The following is a 12,539-nucleotide window of genomic DNA, read 5'->3' on the forward strand; positions in this document are numbered from 1 at the left end:
AATTAAGCAAAAAGAGGTCAAATTATAGCAGAATTGACATTTTAAAAGCTAGCAGGTAATGGGAGGGTCATCACTGACCTTCCAGGGACTCATTTAGCAGCAGGGGCATTTTTTGACTTGCTGGGGAGTGCTTGAACTGCAAGCAACTCTCTTTTACAGCCTGTGAGAGCTTGTGAGTGCCAGAAAACTATAAATAGGACCCCTTGCTTCATGATTTGACAGACTCGGAGCCTTGATACTCTCTCTCTCATCTAGAGAGAACACTACACAGAAATCATTAGAGATTAATCTCTAGTTGATTAACCTAAACGGTAATTAGTCTAATTCTTCTTAATTAGCAAGGTTAGATTAAGCTATTTTGTTAATAAATCAAAGATTAGGCCTATGTATACTCATAAACCCTCTCTTAATTAGTTATTCTCTGCTGATTGCTATAATTAAGCTTGGTAATGTTAAGCTAATTAATTATCCTATCATATTAGGGCTGAAATTAGCCAAATTAACCATGAATTAATGAGAAATATATTAATTAAGCTTATATTAAGTTGAGGTAATTATCAGAGCTACATTAGATAGTCATTAATCTAAGAAAAGTTGTCCTATAATATTTTGAGTAATTTTCCTAATTAATTAGGCAGAATTACACTATTTTTTTGAGAAAATTAGAGGGGAGAATAATCAAATTGATTTTAAATGCTTTGAGTTATTTATCAGTGGTTAATTTGGTGTTAAGGAACCTGTAATAATTAGGAGAAGCTCAAATAATTAATTTACCTAATTACTTTAGCAAAAATACTCTATTTTTTGGACAATTTAAATAGGAGAAATTAGCAAATAGACTCAACTTGAATTGAGCTATTTATCAGAGGTTTATTAGATGTTAGGAAACTGATGATAATTCGAAAAAGCTCAAATGAGTAATCTACCTAATTACTTAGCTGAAATACCCTATTTTTAAGACAAATTAAATAGGGGAAATTCACAAATAGGTTCAAATTGATTTGAGCTATTTATCAGAGGTTAATTAGACCTTGGGTAACCTATGATAATTATGTTGCCATCAGATAATTAGTTTAACTAAATATCCCAGTAAAATTACGGCTTTCTAGCCACAGATAAGTCGGTTACCCCCATGAACGATGAGTTTCTACTCCGTGTCATGTCTTGATGTTTTACATAAGTTAGGATACCGTTTTTTATCCTAGGAGAGCCGCCCGGTTGTATGGGCAACTGGTTTGGTGTATGGGCACCCGGAACCTTGGGTGGGGGTTTATCCACTCCGGATTATGAATAAGGAATGGGTGCCGTTTTTTTTCACCCTTAGGTGGTCTTGAGACAAGAAGTATACTGGTCATGGTTAGTATGGACAATGTTTTGATTGACAGTACCCTATCTTAAGTTTGAAGATGTCTGTTTTCTAAAAGAATGCTTTCAATGTTGTCTTCAAAGAATTACTGTGATGGAACGCTAAAAGAAACCATTATTTTAAATGTTAAAACAATGTGATAATAGGATAAATGAATCTTGTGTGAGTGATGAAGTTATAGGGCCGGAATAAGATTTTTTTTTTGTAGGTCGTTTGAAGACGTTGTCCCATTTCTGCTGCGAAACAGGACTAGGTCTGCTTCTAAGGCTATAGACCCAAGCCATTGTCAATGGTAAAGGTCTATTCCTTGGATTTTTCTTGTTTAGAGACTCTGATTTTTATTAGACCAAGAGACTTGTCAAGGATCCCATCCCGATCTTTGGTATTGGCGGGTTGGGGATCTTACAAGTGGTATCAGAGCGTGTGTTAATTAAAGTCTTGGACCTAGGGAAAAGTTTAAGGCGTTAGGTTGAAATAAGTGATCTTTGACTTATTGAATTAAAAACATATTAAATTGAAAAGAGGGAGTGGAAGGAAGAGAGAGAATTATCTTTATTCTTGCAGGAAAATTTCCATCAGGCCTACTTCAAATTCTTGGATTTCAACATTAGGTTTATGAGGGCTTGCCTATCTCGAGACTATTCAATGCGAAAAAGCGTGATGAAATGGCTAGATAATAGATTTTCTCCTTCCACTTGGAGAATCAAGTGGTCAGGATCTGGTGGAATTTTCTTCATTGATGCGAGAGAATTAGAAGGTTTAGAACTACATATGAAGAAACTCAAATGGGCCGAAGATCTTCAAGTGATTGAAGTATACTTTTTCTTTGGGACGGAGAATTCAGAAGAAACCCTTGTAATAGATGATGTCCAAGTATCGCAAAATTAGTGGGTTTTTGATCAGGTGTCTAAAGTAATCTACCCAGGTAGAATTAGGCCCATAGGTGTAGGCCCTAGTTTTAATGGACCAAAAGATGTTGTATATTTTGATCCTATATCTGATCCACCCAAAGTCCACAAGATTCTAGTATAGGGTTGTCGTCACCCTTGCACATAGTAGGACCTTCATGGATTGAATTAAACTCTTGTACATACTATGGTTCTCATGGGTATGCTATAAGCAGTTTTTGTTTATGGGTTGGTAATTGTCTTCATCCTGTGTGCAAAAGTTTGAGTATGAGATAAGTTAAAAGCATAAGTAAGAGAGATTTCATCTGGTACTAAATTCCACTAATTCAATTTTAGAAAAATACTCGCGTAAATAGCCTTTACACTGTTAGTCAAGAGAAAAAATTACTACTAAAGCAAGTTCAACTCCCTAATTTCAAGGGAGAGGGACCCAATTTAGAGCGAGATGCCCAAGCATGGTTAGATGCTATGGATGACTATTTCAAAGCTACAGGAACTGCTCTAGAAAACCAAACAATGTTGGGTATGTTCCGTCTCAACGGAGATGCCAAACTTTGGTGGAAGCAACACTGCAGAGATAATCCCACGAGTAGTCCATCTTGGGAGAAAATGAAGCAAGCAATCAAAGAACGTTATCTCCCTCCTGCACATCAGGTTATAAAAATGAACGAGTTCTTTGGTCTACGCCAACTAGGACTTTCATTAGAGGAGTACTACACCAAGTTCGTGTATTTACTAACGCTATGCTCCCCAGATGACCATGGAACAACAAATTGCCCGTTTCTGTCAAGGCCTCAACAAACCCTTGAGTACACGTCTCGAAGCCATGAGGCCTACATCAATACAGGATGCCCTTCTCAGGGCTAAGCCTCTTGCAGCCGAAGGAACCAACTCCATAAGGAACTATAATGGATTTAATAACTTTAGGGGAAGAGCCAAGGGAACTTTCAACCAAGGATACCAGCAACGTGGACTAGCTGCAATAGTAAACCTGGAACAAACCATCCCAAACGTTAGGTGCTATGGACGCAATCAAATGGGGCACTATAGAAATAACTGTCCTGAAAAGCAAAACCCTCGAACTACTGCTAGAGCCATTCCTCAAAATCAAGGAGATAATGTAAGAGGAGGTAGAAATGGAGGACGAGGTAGAGGAAGAGCCAGAGGAGCCAGATCTTATGCAATCATAGGAGAACCAACCTTATGAATAAGAAAGATAAAAGAGTCACTAGCTTGGCTATAGTTAGCAATCTTAGAGCTTTGTAGACCACTATAAATCAATAATGTAAACACTTGAGTTACTCATATATTGTAATGGTATACATGATTTTTTTCTCCAAATTACTTAATGAATCTAAAGTTAAGTTAGTATTAAATCAATAAATTAAGGATTGATCTAGCAAATGAGATAGAGGTTCCCGATAGTATGAAAAGAATTTGAATTTTGAGAATGAGATAGTTATCAAGAAACCAACTCACATTCTTTGTGCACACGATAGCCTTCCTTGGAAAAATGACCTAGATTTGAAAGTATTAAGGTACGAGACTAATAGGAAGCCCAAAAGAACTCTTGGTATGGTACTTCTTAAAACCCTTTACATATTGTTGGTCAACCAAGTTAGAGAACAGAGGGGGTACCTCTGGTGCAATCGTGGAAGCTTGTGCCGAACGCAGATTGCTCAGAATGGCAAGAACACGCCGAGCGCGTTCAGATTGGCAAAGCTGAAAAACATGATACTTGTTGAACTCTGATTGCTCTGAATGGTCAGTTAGACCGAGCGCGTTCATGTTTACAAGGTGGATATATGGATCTTTTATGGAATCGATTTAACCTGGTTTTTGAGATGATATGAATGGTTTGTAAAGGTTTTTAAGATGGGCTCAACACTAAGAGTTTCTTGAGGAAAATTTGACTAGCAAGTAACTCCCACAAGTACTCTTAGAGTAATCAGTAACATTTGGTAAAGTGGAAAGGTTATCCCTTCGAAGATGCCACTTGGGAGGATGAATTTCTCTTCTCAAAGATTTTCCCAATTTCGGTTGAGATGAGGGCATCTCAAATTCTTAAGTTGGGGTGATTGTAAGGTTTCCAGTTTCTGAAACCTTAAAGATTGTATAAAGCTTAATCAAACTGATATGATTATTGAGAAAACAATGTAGAATTGTCCGACCATGGAAAATATTGGTATTTTTGGAATCTTAAGCACAACAAACCCCGGGGCAAAAATTTTCGAATTTAAATTTGGATAAAAACTGACTCCGCTAGTCCTTCCGAAAGATTCCATGTAAATTAAATTATTAAGAAAAATTGAAGGGTTGTAGTAATCATTTAAGCATAGACTTTAATAAAGGCTTCCCAGATATTTACCAGATATTTACAAGATATTTACCAATCATGCAAAAATAGGTCAAATTATAGCAGAATTGACATTTTAAAAGATGGCAGGTAATGGGAGGATCATCACTGACCTGCCAGGGACTCATTTAGCAGTAGGGGGCATTTTTTGACTTGCTGAGGAGTGCTTGAACTGCAAGCAACTGCCTTTTATAGCCTGTGAGAGCTTGTGAGTGCCAGAAAACTATAAATATGACCCCTTGCTTCATAATTTGACAGACTTGGAGCCTTGATACTCTCTCTCTCATCTAGAGAGAACACTACGTAGAAATCATTAGAGATTAATCTCTAGTTGATTAACTTAAATGATAATTAATCTAATCCTTCTTAATTAACAAGGTTAGATTAAGCTATTTTGTTAATAAATCAAAGATTAGGCCTATGTATACTCATAAACCCTCTCTTAATTAGTTATTCTCTATTGATTGCTGTAATTAAGCTTGGTAATGTTAAGCTAATTAATTATCCCATCATAGTAGGGCTGAAATTAGCCAAATTAACCATGAATTAATGAGAAATATATTAATTAAGCTTAGATTAAGTTGAGTTAATTATCAAAGCTGAATTAGACAATCATTAAGCTAACAAAATTATCCTATAATTTTCTGAGTAATTTTCATAATTAATTAGGCAGAATTACACTATTTTTTAGAGAAAATTAAAGGGGACAATAATCAAATTGATTTCAAATGATTTGATTTATTTATCAGTGGTTAATTAGGTGTTAAGGAACCCATGATAATTAGGAGAAGCTCACATAATTGATTTACCTAATTACTTTAGAAGAAATACTCTATTTTTTGAACAATTTAAATAGGGGAAATTAGTAAATAGACTCAAATTGAATTGAGATATTTATCAGAGGTTAATGAGATGTTAGAAAACTGGTGTTAATTAAGAAAATCTCAAATGAGTAATCTACCTAATTACTTTAGCTGAAATACCCTATTTTTAAGACAAATGAAATAGGAGAAATTAGCAAATAGATTCAAATTGAATTGAGATATTTATTAGAGGTTAATTAGACCTTGAGAAACCTGTGATAATTATGTTGCCATCAGATAATTAGTTTAACTAAATATCCCAGTAAAATTATATTAGTTTTTGGAAAAAATAAAAGGGGGAATATAGTAAATTAACCCAAAAACCTTTGATAAATATTAGACGAAGAACAGACCTTGAGGAATCCATGATAAATATCCTAACCTTAGATAAATAGTTTAGGTATGTATCTTCAATAAAAGTAACCGATTTTGCGTATAAAATAGACAAGGGAAATTAGTAAACGAATTTATCTAATTACCAAATAAATACATGAGGTCTAAAATCACTATTGAAGTGTGAGAAAATTATCTCAGCATAAATGGACGGTATAATAAATTACTATCAGTAAAATTTTACCAAATTTAGACCATAAGTATAGGAGGAAAGGGTTATTAATCAAATTTATGAAAAATGCTAAAGATAGAGCATATTCAATTACAATTTAGGGAGAGTAACCCATTAGCGGATAGAAATTTATAATTTACTAGGGTTAAAATGTAAGATAGACTAAGGAGAAACCTAATTAAAGGACTTCCCAAATTAAATGGTAACTATGGGAAATTACTTATAGCATAAATAAGTCACAAGAGGAATATCTCATCAAATTGACTATTAAATATACCTACTTACTCCAAAAATCCTTATTTTTGGGTAAACAAGGAAAAAGAAGATTATTCAGTTAAACTTCTAATGGATTAAGTCTTTTTATAAGGCTGCCGACATGGCTCTAAAGAGAACCAGGGGAAATCCTCTTACTGAGGAAGAGGATGTTAGCAACAAGCAAAACAAAGCTACTAATGACCATGAGGCTGGGCCTAGCCAAAGGCCAACAGAGGAAAGTTTACAGGCAGCATTTTTAAAGTTTACGTATACAATTCTTTAGGAAAGTTCATTTTTAAGTTAGCATTGCATACGTAAGGTTATGAAGGATAAACTGGTTGAAAACCGAAGGTAACTTCCAACGTGCATTTGTTTATAACGTAGAAAAGAATTGTTTGGGTTAAAACTGATTGAAATAGGAAAGATATGATTGATCATCCTTAAGGTAACTTTTCTCAAGACACCTCTGGCTCCTTGATATATTTTGATGATAATGATTGGCTTTCTAGCCATGGATAAGTCGGTTACCCCCATGAACGATGAGTTTCTACTCCGTGTCATGTCTTGATGTTTCTACATAAGTTAGGATACCGTTTTTTATCCTAGGGGAGCCGCCCGGTTGTATGGGCAAGTGGTTTGGTGTATGGGCACCCGGAACCTTGGGTGGGGGTTCATCCACTCCGGATTATGAATAAGGAATGGGTGCCATTTTTTTTCACCCTTAGGTGGTCTTGAGACAAGAAGTGTACTGGTCATGGTTATTATGGACAATGTTTTGATTGACAGTACCCTATCTTAAGTTTATAGATGTCTGTTTTCTAAAAGAATGCTTTCAATGCTGTCTTCAAGGAATTACTGTGATGGAACGCTAAAAGAAACCATTATTTTAAATGTTAAAACAATGTGATAATATGATAAATGAATCTTGTGTGAGTGCGAGATGGTAAGTGGGGATTGACTAAGGTTGTCAATCATGGACGGGTGGACCTGATTAGTCAGGTAACTATCCATTCCCGCGCACTAAAACGTTTTAGAAACTTCTTCACTTGGAAGAGGAATCCACCAACGGCTGTGCCCTCACATATGTTAGGGGGGAAAAAGAATTGGCTAAGGAAACCATAATCTGAATGATGAAGTTATAGGGACGGAATAAGATTTTTTTTATTTTTTTTTGTAGGCCGTTTGTATACGTTGTCCCGTTTCCACTGCGAGACAGGGCTAGGTCTGCTTCTAAGGCTATAGACCCAAGCCATTGTCAATGGTAAAGGTCTATTCCTTGGATTTTTCTTGTTTAGAGACTCTGATTTTTATTAGACCTAGAGACTTGTCAAGGATCCCATCCCGATCTTTGGTATTGGCGGGTTGGGGATCTTACAGCAACAAAGCAAGAAGCATTTTGACAACCAATAATCACTCTTAAAGCACGGTAAGGAGCTCTAAACTCCAAAGGCATCATCTCATTCTCTCTCTACTCCGTATTCTGAGTAAGTTACCCTCTTGGTGGTTGCTTTTTTGTATACGAGCACTACAACACATTGCGTGAATATCGACACATCTACCGACAACAAAAAGTTTGTTCTAAGAATAAAAAACCAATGCATGAGCGTTGGTATCAACATCGGTATAAAAGTTGGTATATTAGTCATCGAAATATGCGGTGATATGTAATGGAAATGGCCTATGAACTTTGAGATAGCAGAATTAAGAGAATTAGAGTGAGCATTTTTGTGAGACTACTTTGAGATCATAGAGGGTAAACTTAATTAGCAGTAGCAACATAAACATGATTCTTAATTAACTTGGCATGAACAATACTTTGGCAAGAGAGAGAGTTAGAGAACTTGACAACAATTCAGGGCTGGATATATGTGGAGCCGGTCCCCCCTCCGATAGGCTTTTGTATTATAGATTCTTCCATCAAGAGAGACTTGGTACAATACAATCTTTGTGTTCCTTGTGACCTAGGTGATGTAATGAAGATGGAAAACTTCATGCATCACCAGCATAACATAATCTTTGTTAAAAGAATTAACCTTCCCCGGCCTTAGTCCCCAGGCCTCAAACACCTTCAAAGGTGGAGAGAGCTAGCCGGGAATGAGGGTAGGGAAGAGGAAGAAGAAACATTTATAGGAGAAAGAAATAGTTCCTCACTTATCATCACTCTTTTAGCATACATAATAGCATAGTAATGAAGATGGACAAAATGGCAAGCTTAAGCATTGGAGCATGGCTCTTGGTTGGATTTACATTCCATAGCCAAGAGTGTTGGTGTAGGCTCTCAACTTCTCTACAAGCTTGGAGAAGGAGATGGAGCTCTTGTAATTTGCACTTCACACAATGAGAGAGAGAGAGAGAGAGAGAGAGAGAGAGAGTGGGAGAGTATACCCTGCAAGCAAGCCCCCAACTTCCTTGGTCGACCCCCCCTTGTAGATCATGCTAGGAGATGATTGGACCCCTATAAGCCTAACCAATCACATGCAGGGTGCATATCAAGCAAGCATGCTAGCCTTGGGACAAGTGTACCTCTTTTCTCGTTTGAGAGAGAGGACTTGGTCAATGCATAAACAATTAACTTAATTAACTAAATTTTCATTGGACCCCTTGAGAGGCCAACCAATAGGCTTTAGGAACACCATGAGGGAAACATGAAGAGGAACTTAAGAAGTGTCCTAGTTGCTTTCTTTAGACCAAGATTGCCTTCTGTGAGGGTGTGTGTATTCTCTCTCTAGCTCCTACAATGAGGGCTTGCCCCCCCTTGTGTAGGGATATGCTTTGATTTTTTGAACACCTCAACCCCTCAAGCACCTTAGTCATGGAACACCTTAGCACCTTAGTCATTAAGCACCTCAAGAACCTTAGTTAGCAAGCACGACAAGCACCTCAAGCTTGGGCTAGTTTCCTACCTCAAGCACAGCCCTAGCTTGCCTAAAGTCAAAGGAATTTCAATACTATTCTTTGGAGGTATTTAATGAAGCTAATTCTAAGGTCTTTAAGCTCCATTAGCTAGCCTTTCTCTTTGACATACCATTTCTCATTTGGACCCCTTTAACATTGGCCCCGTGTTGAGATAGATCCGTAAGCACATGTTTATATCCTAACCCTTGTTCTCGTTTATTCTCCCACATTAAATAATCAGTTTAATATGAGAAAATCATTTAACTTGGTTAGATATTATATTTTATGAAATTACCTCTCTCTTGAAATCATAGTTCTCATCGACTATGAGGTAGAAGAGATAAAGCCTTGGTCATTAATTGATATTTCTTAGCGGTTAGAGGATCCCTTTGTACCCTACAACATTATTCCAAGATAGATGACTAATCCATTTGGTGCTTGGGAGACGTAGCTGCCACAAGCATGTCTACTCTTTAGTCCATTTCATTCTCCCAAGTACAGTGACAAATTCTACTTGGTGTTTGTGAGACGTCGTCATCACAAACATGATTCTAAGTATACATACTACGTAAATTTGTGCACAATAAAAAGATAATTAGTCTTATAAGAGGAAAAAAATTGGTCATTCAAGAGAAACATGTACATTTGCTTAGTCTAATGTAGCATTGTAAGCATTGACAAGGTTCATACTATCCTTAAGCTGTATTCCTTGCATCCATTTAGCATCTTCAAAAGGATAATTTATGAACTTAATAAGATACCGTTGGATAATCTTACCATGTTGTAGTATCATGTCTTCATGCCAAAGGATAGCTTTGGGTTGTAGCACCCCTTCTCAGTGGTCTTCGATTTCTGGAGAGTCTTCAATAATTGGCTCACTTGGGGGTTCTCCTTTGTAGGGCTTAAGTAGGCTCACATGAAAAGCATTGTGTATGAGCCAATGTTTGGGTAGCTTGAGTTGATAAGCCATTGCATTGATTGGCTTCAAGATTTGAAAAGGACCATAGTATCTTTTTGCTAGTTTAGCATAATACTCTTGATGGCCCATAATAAATTTTTTTGTCGTTTGTCTCAGTCGATCCTTTGGAAACTTAAGTAGGAACTAATCATTTTCTTTGAACGTTAAGGCCGATCTGTGCTTGTGAGCAGCAGCAACAACTTTTCTGTGCTTGTGAGCAACATCTTTTTTCCTTTGTTGAGTGATAGATATAGCCTCCTTAATCTTTTGAAAAGATTCTTGTAGGTCACGGATATACTCATCAGCAGCGAAGATCTTCCCATGTACTTTAAGTAGCAAGGGACTTTTAGGTCTTCCCTCTATGATTTCAAAAGGTGCCTTTTGTGTAGTAGTATGGACAATATTGTTGTACGCATACTCTACAAGGGGTAAGTACTTTTATCATTGTTAGCATTGATCTAATTCTCTAACATAAGTCTTTAGTAGATTAAGAATCATAAGATTGGCTATCTCACTTTGGCCATCCATTTGTGGGTAATAGGCCGAAGAGATTCAATCTTGTACCTAGATTTTCAAAGAGACCTTTCTAGAAATTACTGGTCATTTTAGGATCTCTATCTGACATGATGATGTTGGCAATCCATGGTGTTTGAAAATCTGAGATGTGAAGAGAGTTTCCATTTGGTGTGCCTTAATAGTCTTTTTTGATAGGAATAAAAGTGTGCTTGCTTGCTAAACCTGGCGACTATTGTCCATATTCCCGTATTTCCATGGATAGACTTGGGTAATCCAAAGATAAAATCCATGGATATAATCTCCCATGGTGAATTAGGGATGGGCAATGGTTGGAGTAATCTAGGTTTCTTCCCTCTATTATACTTAGTCTTTTGGCATACCACATATTTGAAACATACTCTTGTATATACACTTTCATGGTAGGCCAATAGAAGTACATCTCTACCCTTCAAAGAGTAGGTTGAATGCCTCTATCCCCCACATAGGGAAGAGCATGGGATTCATACATGACTTTCTCACGAAGGGAGTGGGTAACACATAGCCTGTTGCCATGGAGAAGATAACCATCCTGCAAGGTGAATGGTTCTTCTTTCTTCGCCAATGCAAGGGCTAACATTATGTCTTTAAAGTCAGAGTCAGTAGCATACTCATGATCTATCATAGAAGATAGATCATTGTGAGTTGCTATAGACACCGCATTAACTTTTTTCCTCGTGAAAGTGCATTGGCCACTTGATAGTGCTTACAAGTAAGGTGAGCAATATGAAAATAAAATTGCAAAAGAAAATTTTCTCACCTCATTTGTTTTCCGGAAAGCTTAGTTTGCATCATGAAGTACTTGAGACTTTGGTGGTCTGTTTGCAAAATAAATGGACTCCCCAGTAGATAGTGCTTCCATGTGTCTAGGACATGTAAAATAGCTAAAAGCTCTTTCTCATAAATGCCTGAGACCCATTCATCTGTATTGAGCCTTCGGCTCTCATATGCTATGGCATGCCCTTCTTGAAGCAAGATTGTTCCAAGACAATCACCACAAGCCTCACATTGGAACTTCAATGGCTTTGAGAGATTTGGAAGTATAAGGATTGGTTAGGAGGTAAGATTCTCTTTGAGTGTGTCAAAATAATTTTTCTCTTTAGTAGTCCATGAATACTTAAAGTTCTTCTTTGTTAAGTCATGCAATGGTCCCGCTATTTGAGAGAATTTGGCTATGAAGCGTCTATAGTATGCACACATACCAATAAAGCTTCTTAGCTCATGTAGATTCCTTGGGTTAGGCCATGATTTTATTACCTTCAAATTTGAGGGATCCATACGGATACTATCTTGAGAAATAATATGACCTAAGTATTGAATCTCTTGAAGGAATAATTCTCTCTTCTTTTGATTGATACAAAGCTTGTTTTCCCTCAAAGCTTGAAAAATAACCTGGGGATGTTGCTTGTGTTCCTCCCTAGACTTGGAGTAGATGATGATATCATCAAAGAACGCTCCAGTGAATTTGCAGTAGGGTCTAAAGATTTTATCCATTAAACGATTGAATGTGGTTGGTGCATTAGTCAAGCCAAAAGGCATGACTAGATATTCATAAAGACCTAATGTTGTACGAAACGTGGTCTTTAGGATATCTTCATTCACTATCCTTATTTGATGATAGCCACTTTTAGGGTCAATCCTACTGAAGTAGGTAGAGCCTTGTAGCTTATTAAACATACACTACAAGAGCTCGCTTAAATTATGACACCACGAGCATCGGTATATGTGTAGGTATATTTGGAGGGAGATGAAGTTAATTTTTTTTTGAATTTTCGTCGCCTATACCGGCAGCCATACCGGTGCCTATATAGATTACTGTAC

This window comes from Adiantum capillus-veneris, chromosome 23, assembly GCF_014529385.1.
Source record: "Adiantum capillus-veneris isolate H3 chromosome 23, ASM1452938v2, whole genome shotgun sequence".
NCBI lineage: Eukaryota > Viridiplantae > Streptophyta > Polypodiopsida > Polypodiales > Pteridaceae > Adiantum > Adiantum capillus-veneris.